The sequence below is a fragment of the Arachis hypogaea genome, chromosome 18 (assembly GCF_003086295.3).
Source record: "Arachis hypogaea cultivar Tifrunner chromosome 18, arahy.Tifrunner.gnm2.J5K5, whole genome shotgun sequence".
NCBI lineage: Eukaryota > Viridiplantae > Streptophyta > Magnoliopsida > Fabales > Fabaceae > Arachis > Arachis hypogaea.
This window is the reverse complement of record NC_092053.1, coordinates 55,268,865-55,281,172: the sequence shown is the minus strand read 5'-3', so window position 1 is coordinate 55,281,172 and position 12,308 is coordinate 55,268,865. Positions and strand designations below refer to the sequence as shown.

Below are 12,308 nucleotides of genomic sequence, written 5' to 3'. Positions count from 1 at the left end.
TTTTTATGTTGGTGTTGGAGTTTTATTTGGATAAGTGCCTTAATTTATTTGAGCATATGGCTATTCTGAGGAAAGATTTGACAATTGACATTTACTTATGGCTCTCATATACATTTGGATTACATTTTTTTCATCCCTATTTTTAACTTGCACACCCAATGTATTTGAGATTATCATTCACAATTGTCATCATTACACATGCTCTTTAATTTGGCACATTTATGCTTGAGCTATGCTTCTCATGCCTATTATTTGCATGTTTTTATCGTCTTGCATCTAATTATTTTGAATTGCCCCTTTTGATCTTTATTGTTGTCTTTCCTGCATGTTGTAGCTACCATGTAGTTGGACTATCATCTTTCCTTTGGCATTCCTTATCACTTGGAATTTCCTCCCTTCCAGTCTTAGTTTTCTATATTTTACACTCTTCCTTTTTCTTCCTCCTTAGGCATGGGTACCAAGAAAGAAAAAGAGAAGGTCACTGACAAGACACCAGCAAGGAAAGGAACCAAGAGATCTCCAACCAAGACACCTCCATCTACAAGTGTCAGTTGGAGCAACCCGTCCACCTGCACATCTCAGCATGCACCGAGGACGGTGCAATCTTTAAGTGTGGGGAGGTCGATACCGATCTCCATGGGTTAGTTATTTCTTGACTCAACACCAAATTTTTTTATTTTATTTGTTTGTTCATTGTTGCATTTGCATGTTTGATTGCATATTTGTTTGATTTTTTATTTTATATTTTACCACTTGGTTGAAGTAATATTTTCTTTTTTTCAAGAAAATTTTTAGAGAATTTCACTAATTTGAATAAAATTTAATGTTACACTTGTTTGAAGAGATATTATACTGGAACATGGTTTAGAACTCTGATAAACCCATATTTCATGAGTTCTTTTGTGCTTAATTAGAGTGATTTATTCAACTCTTCACCTACTTATTCACATTAATTGCATGGTTTTACCTTCCCTTCCTTATTATGTCATATTGTGAAAAACATGTATCCTAAGCTTTAAAAATTAATTATTTTAATTACCTTTATTTCCATTCGATGCCGTGATTAGTGTGTTGAGTAGTTTCAGATTTTCTAAGGCAGAATGACTTAAAGGATGGAAAAGGAAACATACAAAAATGGAAGGAGAAAGCAAAACGGAGCTTTGAAGAAAACTGGTATTCACGCGATCGCATGGATGACATGATCGCGTGCCAAGCACGAATCAGCATCGATGCAGCCGCATGATTGACGCGACCGCGCGCCTTGAGTAGAACACCCACGATGCGGACGCATGACTAACACGACCGCGTGGAAATGAAAAGCTCCAGATGACGCGACCGCGTGACCCACGCGGACGCGTGACAGAGGCCACGCACCAGAAATTACAGAATACGCCCCCAGCGAATTCTGAAGCCCTTTTTGGCCCAGACCCAAGTACAGACAGCATAGACCAGAGGTTATAAAGTGTGGAAATGCACCCATTCAAAGAGAGCTCGCATATTTTACCTTTCAATGATTTAGATTTATTTGAGAGGGAGATCTTCTCTCTCTCTCTTTTAGGATTTAGGATTTCTTCTTGTTTTAAGAGTAACTCTGGATCCCAGGTTTAATGTTCCTTTATTTTAGTTTTACTTTTATTTATTTATTCCAACATTTGAATTGATTATTATAATTTGATTTACGAATTATTCCATGTTACAGACAGTTATTTGAATTAATGATAATTGAGGTATTTTCAGTTTATGATTGTTCTCTTTGATTTAAGTTACCATTGCTTCCCATCTAAGGATATTTTTATTATTCTATCAATTTTACTTTTTCCCCTTTTGGTTCTGGTTAAGAATTCAGTAACTCAACAGTTATTAATATCAATATAATTGATAATCGTTATCTTGCTAATTGAGTTGAACTTAAGTAATCCCAACCTTTTCTTAGGAAATAAATAGGATTCAAAGGTCAATTTAATTAGTCCCCTGACTTTCCTTTGCCCTAGTAAAGGTTGACCAAGTGGAGTTTAGATTCAACTTTCATTATAGTTGAGAGAGATAACTACGTTGGACCTCCGACTTTTCTTACCTTGCCAAAGGTTTGCTTTACAGTATTTATTTATTTTAATTGCCATTTACTTTACTTGTCATTTAAATTACTTGCTTCTCATCTTCTAAACCCCGATTACAACCTTTATAGCCAATAATAAGAACACACTTCCTCGCAGTTCCTTGAGAAGACGACCCGAGGTTTGAATACTCGGTTAAAAATTTCTAAAGGGGTTTGTTACTTGTGACACCCAAAACGTTTGTACGAAGGGATTTTTGTCGGTTTAGAGACTATATCTACAACGCAACTGTTTCTATGAATCTCTCTACTGGTAAAAATCCTAACGTCAAAATGGCGCCGTTGCCGGGGAACTGCTAACGTGTGCCTTATTATTGGTTATTGTAAATATTTTCTTTTGCTTGTCTATTTATTTTTGTTTTTCCTTTTTTTCTTTATTTGCTACTATGAACTCTCACCCCTCTCGCTTTGAGTTTGGTTCTAATATTGTTAAAGGAAATAGAAGTTACAGCAGGAATGTGCATCAAGGTCAGACCAATCAAGGATGGATGGAACCAAGAGGATCTAATCAACCATTTTGGCAGCAACACCCTCTGAGATATCCTGGACAAAGACCATTCTACCGTGCATACCCAGCTGAAAGACATGGTGGACAACCTTGTAACTACCAACAAGCCCCACCCCGTGCATATGAACCATCCTTTCAACATAACCTCGAACCACCACACTCACAAGCTTTTCTTCACCATTCGCCATCATATGATCCTTCCTTACCCCAATACCAATCCAATCGTTCCCAATCATCACCACTTTCCTTTGTATCATGTCCAAGTCCGGCAAACCGCAAAGCAAAGGATCGCCTGAAAGAAACAGTAATTAAATTTCAAACAACCATTCAACAACTGGAGCAAGCACTAATTCAATGGGCCACTAGGCGCTCAAATATACAAGGATCAACCACAGCTCCATGTGGACAGCCCAATGAAGAGCGTAGCATGAAAGAAATACTAGAGACTCCAGTGGACATGACAGAGAATGAATTCGTACTAGAACAAGTGGAAGAAGCTGTCATTGTTCAAGAAGAAGAGTTGGTTGAAGATCTAGGAAATGCTGAACTTCCTTGGGAATCCAGAATTGAGGAAAACTCCGTCCAAGATGCTACAGTTGATGCTAAGGAGGATACCGTACAATCCCCAAGGCAAGTCGTTTACGAAAAATCAGACGGAATAATCCAAGAAGCAAATTTCCTTGATGATGATAGTCACAAGTCTAGTTCTCCTAGTGATGAACTTGCGTTCGCAAGTGAATTCTCTGAGATCGAAGAATTTTCCCCAAGTGAATATGAAGATGATGCGAAGGTAGATTTCTCTCAACCTCCAATCTATGACTCAAGTGATGAGGAAGACATAGAAGACTTTGACCAGGATACAGATACAATTGAAGACCTTTGCAAGGAAGTGGAAGAATTTACAGAAGAGCACAAGGAAACGGAACTCGCAGAACCACCAAAAACACCTATCCCAAGGCCATTACCACCTAATACAAGCTTCAAGTGGGTACAATCCTTAACCTATAATTTTACTTATTCACTTGAATATGGTTTGCTTGAAACAGATGGCCAACTTAGAGCTCTCTGCGGCTTTAAGAGTAAGAGGGAATTGGCTCGTACTCAGAGCTGGTGCACCAGGTTCAATAAGGTTCCACGCTTCATCTCGAAGTACACGGATTGGTATCATGCTCAATTGCATGGATCACGGAGAACGTTTGGTCACCACGGTGAGATTCTACTTTTTAACCCGCCCGAATGGAAACTTACAAATCAAAACGGAAGCGGATCTAAAAACACAGCTTGGGATCATGAATTATATTCTGACATTCGTCATCCCAGGAGGCTGAATATCTGTTTGAAGCTGCTCAGACTTACATGCCTAGTTTGGGACCCCGGAGGCTATTGGCATTCCAAGCACTGGTGGAAATTTTTGGACGAATTTAAACATAAGCCACCATAACAGGATACTCTTCCAATGTCCAACTTGAGGACTTTAACTAAAAGTGCTAGGTGGGAGACAACCCACCATGGTATGGTCGCTTCTTTCTCAATCTATTTCTTGTTTATTGTTTTCAATTTACCCTTTTTTTTATTTTAACATTAACTTGGAATCATGCATAGCATTCATGTTAATCACTGCATCCTGCATTTTTCAGTTTAAAAAAAAAAAAGGGTTGCACGACGCGACCGCATGCCCCATGCGATCGCGTCATATCGCGAAAAACACCACCCATGCGATCGCGTGACCCACGCAGCCGCGTGATATATATATTGGCGTAAGGATCCAACGAACAGAAAGTTGGGCTGGAATCGTGCGGCTCTTGTGCGTTTCGCACAAATTGGCCCACGCGATCGCATGCCCCATGCGATCGCGTCGCATGGATTGCATATCACCCCAAAAGGAGACAGAGAGTTGCGCTGAAACGGCGCTGGAGTCGTGCATTTAGCATGAATTCCAGCGACGCGATCGCGCGACCCATGCGATCGCGTCAACCCTCTTTCCCCCCTCTCACGCGATCGCGCAACCCACGCGATCGCGTCCCCCCCATTTTCACCCCAACCACGCAATCGCGTGCCCCACGCGATCGCGTGGATTCGAAAATATAACCTCCTAGCCCCGCGAACCCTAGTAGTCTCGCAGCCCCCCTTCACCCCCAACCCTCTTCTCCTTCTCTATTCTTCTTCCTCCAGCAACTGCCGGCCAGCCACCACCGGCACCACCCCGACGCCGCCGCCTCCCAGACGCCGCCGCCGTCCACCTCCTCCCTTCTCTCTTCTTCCTTCTTCCTCTCTCCTCCCCTCTCCACCACAACCACCTCCGCGAGCACCGCCCAGCCACCGCCGGCCATCCAGCTGCGCTCCCCTCTCCGCCACCCACCCCTTTCAGGGCATAAGCCCAGCTAGATGCATGCATAAGATCTTATTGGAGGATAATGCTAAGCCAGTGGTTCAACCATAGAGGCGGCTAAATCCAGCCATGAAGGAAGTGGTGCAGAAGAAGGTCACCAAATTTCTGGAGGTTGGGATTATTTATCCTATTTCTGATAGCCCCTGGGTGAGCCCTGTCCAAGTTGTCCCCAAAAAGGGAGGCATGACAGTAGTTCATAATGAAAAAAATGAACTGGTTCCTACAAGAACAGTTACAGGGTGGCGCATGTGTATTGATTACAGAAGGCTCAATACAGCCACCAGAAAGGATCATTTTCCTTTACCATTCATAGACCAAATGCTAGAAAGACTAGCAGGTCATAATTATTACTGCTTTTTGGATGGCTATTCAGGCTACAACCAAATTGCAGTAGATTCCCAGGATCAAGAGAAAATAGCATTCACATGTCCATCTGGAGTATTTGCTTACAGAAGGATTCCTTTTGGGTTGTGTAATGCGCCTGCAACCTTTCAGAGATGCATGCTCTCTATTTTCTCTGATATGGTGGAAAAATTTCTGGAAGTCTTCATGGATGACTTCTCAGTATATGGAGACTCATTCATCTCCTGTCTTGATCACCTGACACTGGTTTTGAAAAGATGCCAAGAGACCAACCTGGTTTTAAACTGGGAAAAATATCACTTTATGGTGACTGAAGGGATTGTCCTTGGGCATAAAATTTCAAACAAGGGAATAAAGGTGGATCAAGCAAAAATAGAGGTAATTAAAAAATTACCACCACCTGCCAATGTTAAGGCAATCAGAAGCTTTCTGGGGCATGTAGGATTCTATAGGAGGTTTATAAAGGATTTTTCAAAAATTGTAAAACCTCTAAGCAACCTGCTAGCTGCTGACACGCCATTTGTGTTTGACACAGAGTGTCTGCAGGCGTTTGAAACTCTGAAAGCTAAGCTGGTCACAGCACCAGTTATCTCTGCACCAAACTGGACATTACCATTCGAATTAATGTGTGATGCCAGTGATCATGCCATTGGTGCAGTACTGGGGCAGAGGCATGACAAGCTTCTGCATGTCATTTATTATGCTAGCCGTGTTTTGAATGATGCCCAAAAAAATTACACAACCACAGAAAAAGAATTGCTTGCAGTGGTTTATGCCATTGACAAGTTTAGATCATACTTAGTAGGATCAAAAGTGATTGTGTACACTGATCATGCTGCTCTTAAATATCTAATCACAAAACAGGATTCAAAACCCAGACTCATAAGATGGGTGTTGCTTCTGTAAGAGTTTGATATAGAAATAAGAGACAGAAAAGGGACAGAGAACCAAGTGGCTGACCATCTGTCCCGGATAGAACCAGTGGAAGGGGCGTCCTCCCCCTTTATTGAGATCTCTGAAACCTTTCCAGATGAGCATTTGTTTGCCATTCAGGAAATACCATGGTTTGCAGACATTGCAAACTATAAAGCTGCAAGGTTCATACCCAAGGAGTACAGCAGGCAACAAAAGAAAAAATTAATTACTGATGCAAAGTACTACTTGTGGGATGAACCCTATCTCTTTAAGAGATGTGTAGAAGGAATAATCCACAGATGTGTGCCTAAAGAAGAAGCACAAAGGATCTTATGGCATTGCCATGGGTCACAATACGGAGGTCATTTCGGAGGTGAGCGGACAGCCACCAAGGTCCTCCAATGTGGCTTCTACTGGCCTACACTCTACAGAGATTCCCGAGAGTTTGTACATAACTGTGACAGTTGCCAGAGAGCTGGTAACTTGCCTCACAGTTACGCCATGCCTCAACAAGAAATCTTGGAGATTGAGTTGTTTGATGTATGGGGTATTGATTTCATGGGCCCTTTTCCACCATCATACTCAAACACTTATATTCTGGTGGCAGTTGACTATGTATCAAAATGGGTAGAGGCCATTGCCACACCCACCAATGATACTAAAACAGTACTGAAGTTCCTTCAGAAACATATATTCAGCAGGTTTGGTGTCCCTAGGGTACTAATCAGTGATGGGGGCACTCACTTCTGCAACAAACAGCTTTACTCTGCCATGGTCTGGTATGGGATTCGCCACAAAGTGGCGACTCCATATCATCCACAGACAAATGGGCAAGCTGAAGTTTCTAACAGAGAACTAAAAAGAATCCTGGAACGGACTGTAAGTACCCGTAGAAGGGATTGGGCACGAAGCTTGGATGATGCTCTGTGGGCTTACAGAACAGCATTCAAGACTCCTATAGGGACCTCTCCGTACCAACTTGTGTATGGTAAGGCTTGTCACCTGCCCGTGGAACTGGAACATAAGGCCTACTGGGTAACCAGATTCCTAAACTTTGATGCCAAACTAGCTGGAGAAAAAAGATTGCTCCAGCTGAATGAACTAGAGGAATTCAGATTCACTGCCTTCGAAAATGCCAAGCTTTATAAAGAGAAGTCAAAAAGGTGGCATGACAGAAAGCTGTCATCTAGAATCTTTGAACCAGGACAAAAGGTTCTGTTGTTTAACTCTAGGCTCAGGCTATTCCCCGGGAAACTGAAGTCCCGGTGGAGGGGACCATATGTGATTACAAGTGTATCACCATATGGTTATGTGGAGCTTCAAGATATTGATTCTGATAAGAAGTTCATTGTTAATGGACAGAGAATCAAGCACTATCTTGAAGGCAATGTTGAGCAAGAGTGCTCAAGGCTGAGGCTAGATTAAAAACTCAGCAAGGTCCAGCTAAAGACAATAAAGAAGCACTTGCTGGGAGGCAACCCAGCCATGGGGCATCACTTCCTCTAAGCATTTTGCCCTATTCTTGATTTTATTTGTTTATATAAAGTTCATTGATACTAAGGTAAAGAGTCAATTGTATAAGTTTACAGGGTTACAAAAGGATTCTACACACAAAACAGAGAAAAAGAGCTCACTGGCAAGAAAATGCCAGTAAAAGTCTGTTTTGGGCGTTCAACGCCCAAAAGAAGCATCCACTGGGCGTTGAACGCCAGTAAGGATAGCCATCTGGGCGTTAAACGCCAAAAAGAAGCATCTTCTGGGCGTTGAACGCCAGAAAGAAGCTCCTTCTGGGCGTTTAACGCCCAGATTTACAGCATCCTGGGCGTTCAACGCCAGAAAGAAGCAACAGCTGGGTGTTGAACGCCCAGGAGAAGCAGCAGTTGGGCGTTGAACGCCCAAAACATGCAGCGTTTGGGCGTTCAAACACTAGGATGGTGGGGAGGAGGTAATTTCGTTTTTACTTCATATTTTTCATTTTAATTTTAATTTTGATGTTTCAATTAATGATTTCTTGCATAAACATGTTACAAACCCTGATTTCTAAAATCCCTAATTTCTAAAAAAAAAAACCTTACCTAAAAAATATCAAATGTATCTTAATCCATAAGCACAAATCCTTTTTTTTTCAATCCAATTCAACTCTTTTTCAAATTTTCAAAACAAATCTATATCTTTTCATTCTAAAATCTTTTCAACTAAACAATATCTTTTTCAAATTTCCACATTATTTTTTTTTCAAAATCTAGATTTATCTTTTTTCAAATATCTTTCATATCTTCTCAATTTTAAATTATATCTTTTCATATCATATTTTTTTTATCATATCTTTTATCTTATCTCTTCTAATATTTTCAAAAATCCCACCCCCTCCCTTTTAAAAACGCATTCGGCCTCCACTCCTCTCATCTACCATTCGACACTAGCTCTACTTCTATCACTCTCCTTTCTTTTTCTTTGCTTGAGGACAAGCAAACCTCTAAGTTTGGTGTGTTTATCCGTGATCACTAAACCATACCCACTAAGATCATGGCTCCTAAAGGAAAACAACCCACTCCGAGAGGCAAGAAAGAGAGTATTCCAAAACCACTTTGGAATCAAGGGAGGTTCTTAACCAAAGAACATCCAGACCATTACTACAAAATAATGGGTCTAAGATCAGTGATCCCAGAAGTCAAGTTCGATCTGAAAGAAGATGAATATCCGGAGATCCAAGAACAGATTCGAAACAGGAACTAGGAAGTCGTAGCTTTCCTCCATGTCCAAAATGACAAAGTCTGTGGGGAGGAAATAATTTCCCACTTTCACCAGCACATTTTCAACTACCCCTTCAGCTTGCTTCTGAGTTTTGTCAGCCAGTTGTATGATTACATCAGTGGATCTCACCTCATTCAGTTGTAGCCTCTTCATAAGAGTCAGAGGCATCACATTTATGCTAGCTCCTAGATCACAGAATCCTTTGTCAATTTTTGTTTCCCCTATGATGCAGGGGATATGAAAACTTCCTGGGTCTGTTTTCTTAGAGACTATGTCCTTCTTGATGAGGGCACTGCATTCTTTGTTCATTATTACAGTTTGTCCTCCCTTCAAAACTCTTTTCTTGCTCAGCAATTCCTTTAAATACTTGATATGTGTAGGCATCTGCTGGAGGATCTCAAGGAAGGGAATATTGATATGGAGAGACTTAAATGTCTCTAAAAACCTTGAATAGGTTTTCCCTTTTTCACCTCCTCCTAACCTCTGAGGAAATGGTGCTTTTGGTTGGTATGTTTCCAGCATGCCTGTTTGCAGTTCCTTGGCTTGTTCAATTTCACCTTCCTGCTTAGCTTCTTCCACACCTTCCTTCAAGATTTCTGGCTCCTGTTCTGAGGGTCTGATTCCTTCTTCTTCTGAGACTTCCTTCAATGTGGTGATGGCCTTGCATTCTTCCCATCTCACTCTCTTTTGTTCCCCTTTAGGATTTTTTTCTGTGTCACTAGGGAACACTGCAGTTGACTTGGGGGCCTGTTGAGATAGCTCTCCTACTTGAGACTCCATCCTCTTGAGTTTTTCACCATGGTTCCTTAAGGTAGATCTCACATCATCCCTAAAGTTTTTCAACTCACTTATGTCCTGACCCATGTTTGCAAGCACTCCTTCTATCCTGTTTAATTGATCTTGAAATTGTTGGTTCGGATTAGGTTGGGTAGGTTGATTATTTTGGCCATGATATGATGGTTGGGAGTAAGTGTTTTGTGTGGCTTGGTATGATCTTTGGTTGGAGTTTTGGTATGTGGAATTGTTATGTTGGTTGTGGTTGTAAGGTTTGTGGTTTTGTGGTTGGGTTTGTTGGTTCCCCCACCCAAAGTTTGGGTGGTTTTTCCATCCTGGATTGTAAGTGTTGGAATGTGGATCATATGATTGCCTTTGTTGGTTTCCCACATAGTTGGCCTCTTCCCAATCACCTCCTTCAGTGCTTTCTTCCTCTTGATCTTGTGTGTGTATTGCAGCCACTTGCTTTGTTTCTAATTTCCTGGTGAGCTCTGCTAGTTGCTTGGCAAACACCTTGTTTTGGGCTAGAATTGTATCAACATGGTTCAGCTCCATGACTCCCTTAGTGTTGTGTCTCTCTGAAGCATAGTAGTACTCATTCTCAGCCACTGTCTCGATCACTTCAATGGCTTCTTCCACAGTCTTTTTCCTGTTCAATGAACCTCCTGATGAATGGTCTACAGCCTTCCTTGATTCATAAGAAAGTCCATCATAGAAAATATGCAATTGCACCCAGTCATGGAACATGTCTGGTGGGCATTTCCTTGTCAAATCCTTGAATCTCTCTCATGCCTCGTAGAGAGTTTCACCATCTTGTTGTCTAAAAGTCTGAACCTCAGATCGAAGCCTATTGACCTTTTGTTGGGGGTAGAAACGTGCCAGAAACTTGCTTTCCACCTCATCCCAGGTTGTTAGGCTCCCTCTTGGGAATGATTCCAGCCACTTAGCTGCCTTGTCCCTAAGTGAAAATGGGAACAAAAGCAGTTTATAGGCATCTTCCTGGACTCCATTAGACTTCACAGTGTCGCAAATTCTCAGGAATTTTGTGAGATGTTGGTTTGGATCTTCATTAGCACTCCCACCAAATGAACAATGATTCTCCACAAGTGATATTAGCTGTGGTTTGAGTTCAAAATTGTTGGCCTGAATGGGTGGTTTCTGAATGCTGCTACCACAATTCCCAGAGGTTGGGTTTATGTATGAACTAAGAACCCTCCTCTCGGGAATGGCATTGTTTCCATCAGCTCTCTCATGGTTGTGAACTTCTCTATCCATGTTGAGATCTAAAGCTTCCTCAAAATTGTCCTCAGATTCTCCTTCAGATTCCTCTTCTCTCAGTATTCTCTTCCCTCTTGCTTCCCTTCTAAGTCTATGAAGGGTCCTTTCTGGTTCGGTATATGGAGGGGTTGATGTCTCTCCTCTCCTACCTATCATACAAGAACACAGCACAGGCACCAAACAAGTGAAATACTCTTGGTTAATGGAAGAGTATGGTTAGAGCAGTTGAGGAATTAATTCAAATAGTTAGTGAGTCAGTGAGTTAGTTGCTTGAAATTAAAAGCATAAAGAAAGAAAGCATGTAACCGAGTGCAGAAATTGAAATTCAACAAGTAACTTGAACTGAATTAACAAAGCAAGAAAAATGCTCAATCTAGTTAACTTCCAATTTGAGAATTGTCAATCGAAAACCAATCCCCGACAACGGCGCCATAAACTTGATGCGCATAAACTAGTTATGCCACGATTTAGGAAATTGCACGATCGGCAAAATTCCTTCCGGCAAGTGCACCGGTTATCGTCAAGTAAAAACTCACAATAGAGTGAGGTCGAATCCCACAAGGATTGGTTGAATCAGCAATTCGGATTAGAAGTGTGTCTAGTTGAGCGGAATCAAGAATTAGATGAGAATTGCGGAATGTAAAATTGGCGGGAAACGTAAATGACAAGAAATTGAAATGGCGGAATCTTAAATTGCATGAATTAAAGAGCAGAAGCTAAATTGCTGAAATTAAAAGGGAATGGGGGTGATTGCATGAATTGAGTTGCAGAATGTAAAGAGAAAGTGGAAATCGGAGATGGGGAATTCATTGGGTTATAGGAGATATTGAGATCTCCGAATCAAAACATGTTTATCTCTTCCTCAACCAATGCGTTCATTGAATTTTGCGTGGCAATCTTATATGATTGGATCCCAATCCCTTGGCTCACCAATTCTCTCTAAAAACAAACAAATTCCCAATCCCTTGGTTTAAATGTTCATAAGAAGAGATGATGCTCGATCACTGATTATACCACACAGTTTTATGAACCACAATTTGGTAGGATTACATGTCACAATATCCATCCAAACCCCAATCCAATTCACTGTGAGAAAGCTTCTCTAGCATGAATCCTCCATTCCTTTCCCAAGGTTCCGAAGGATTCCAATTATGGGTAGTTTCTTTCCCAAGACAACTACCCAATGGAATTAGATCGAGAAGCTTTCTAACAAA

General features: G+C 41.3%; 1 non-coding gene across 1 annotated transcript; it reads left to right on the top strand.

Annotated features, from left to right (window-relative positions):
* The first annotated feature begins 10,561 nt into the window (after positions 1–10,561).
* Positions 10,562–10,665, top strand: LOC112774669 (small nucleolar RNA R71). Its single transcript, XR_003189142.1, has one exon. It is a non-coding gene; the product is annotated as a small nucleolar RNA R71 (small nucleolar RNA).
* Positions 10,666–12,308: the final 1,643 nt, after the last annotated feature.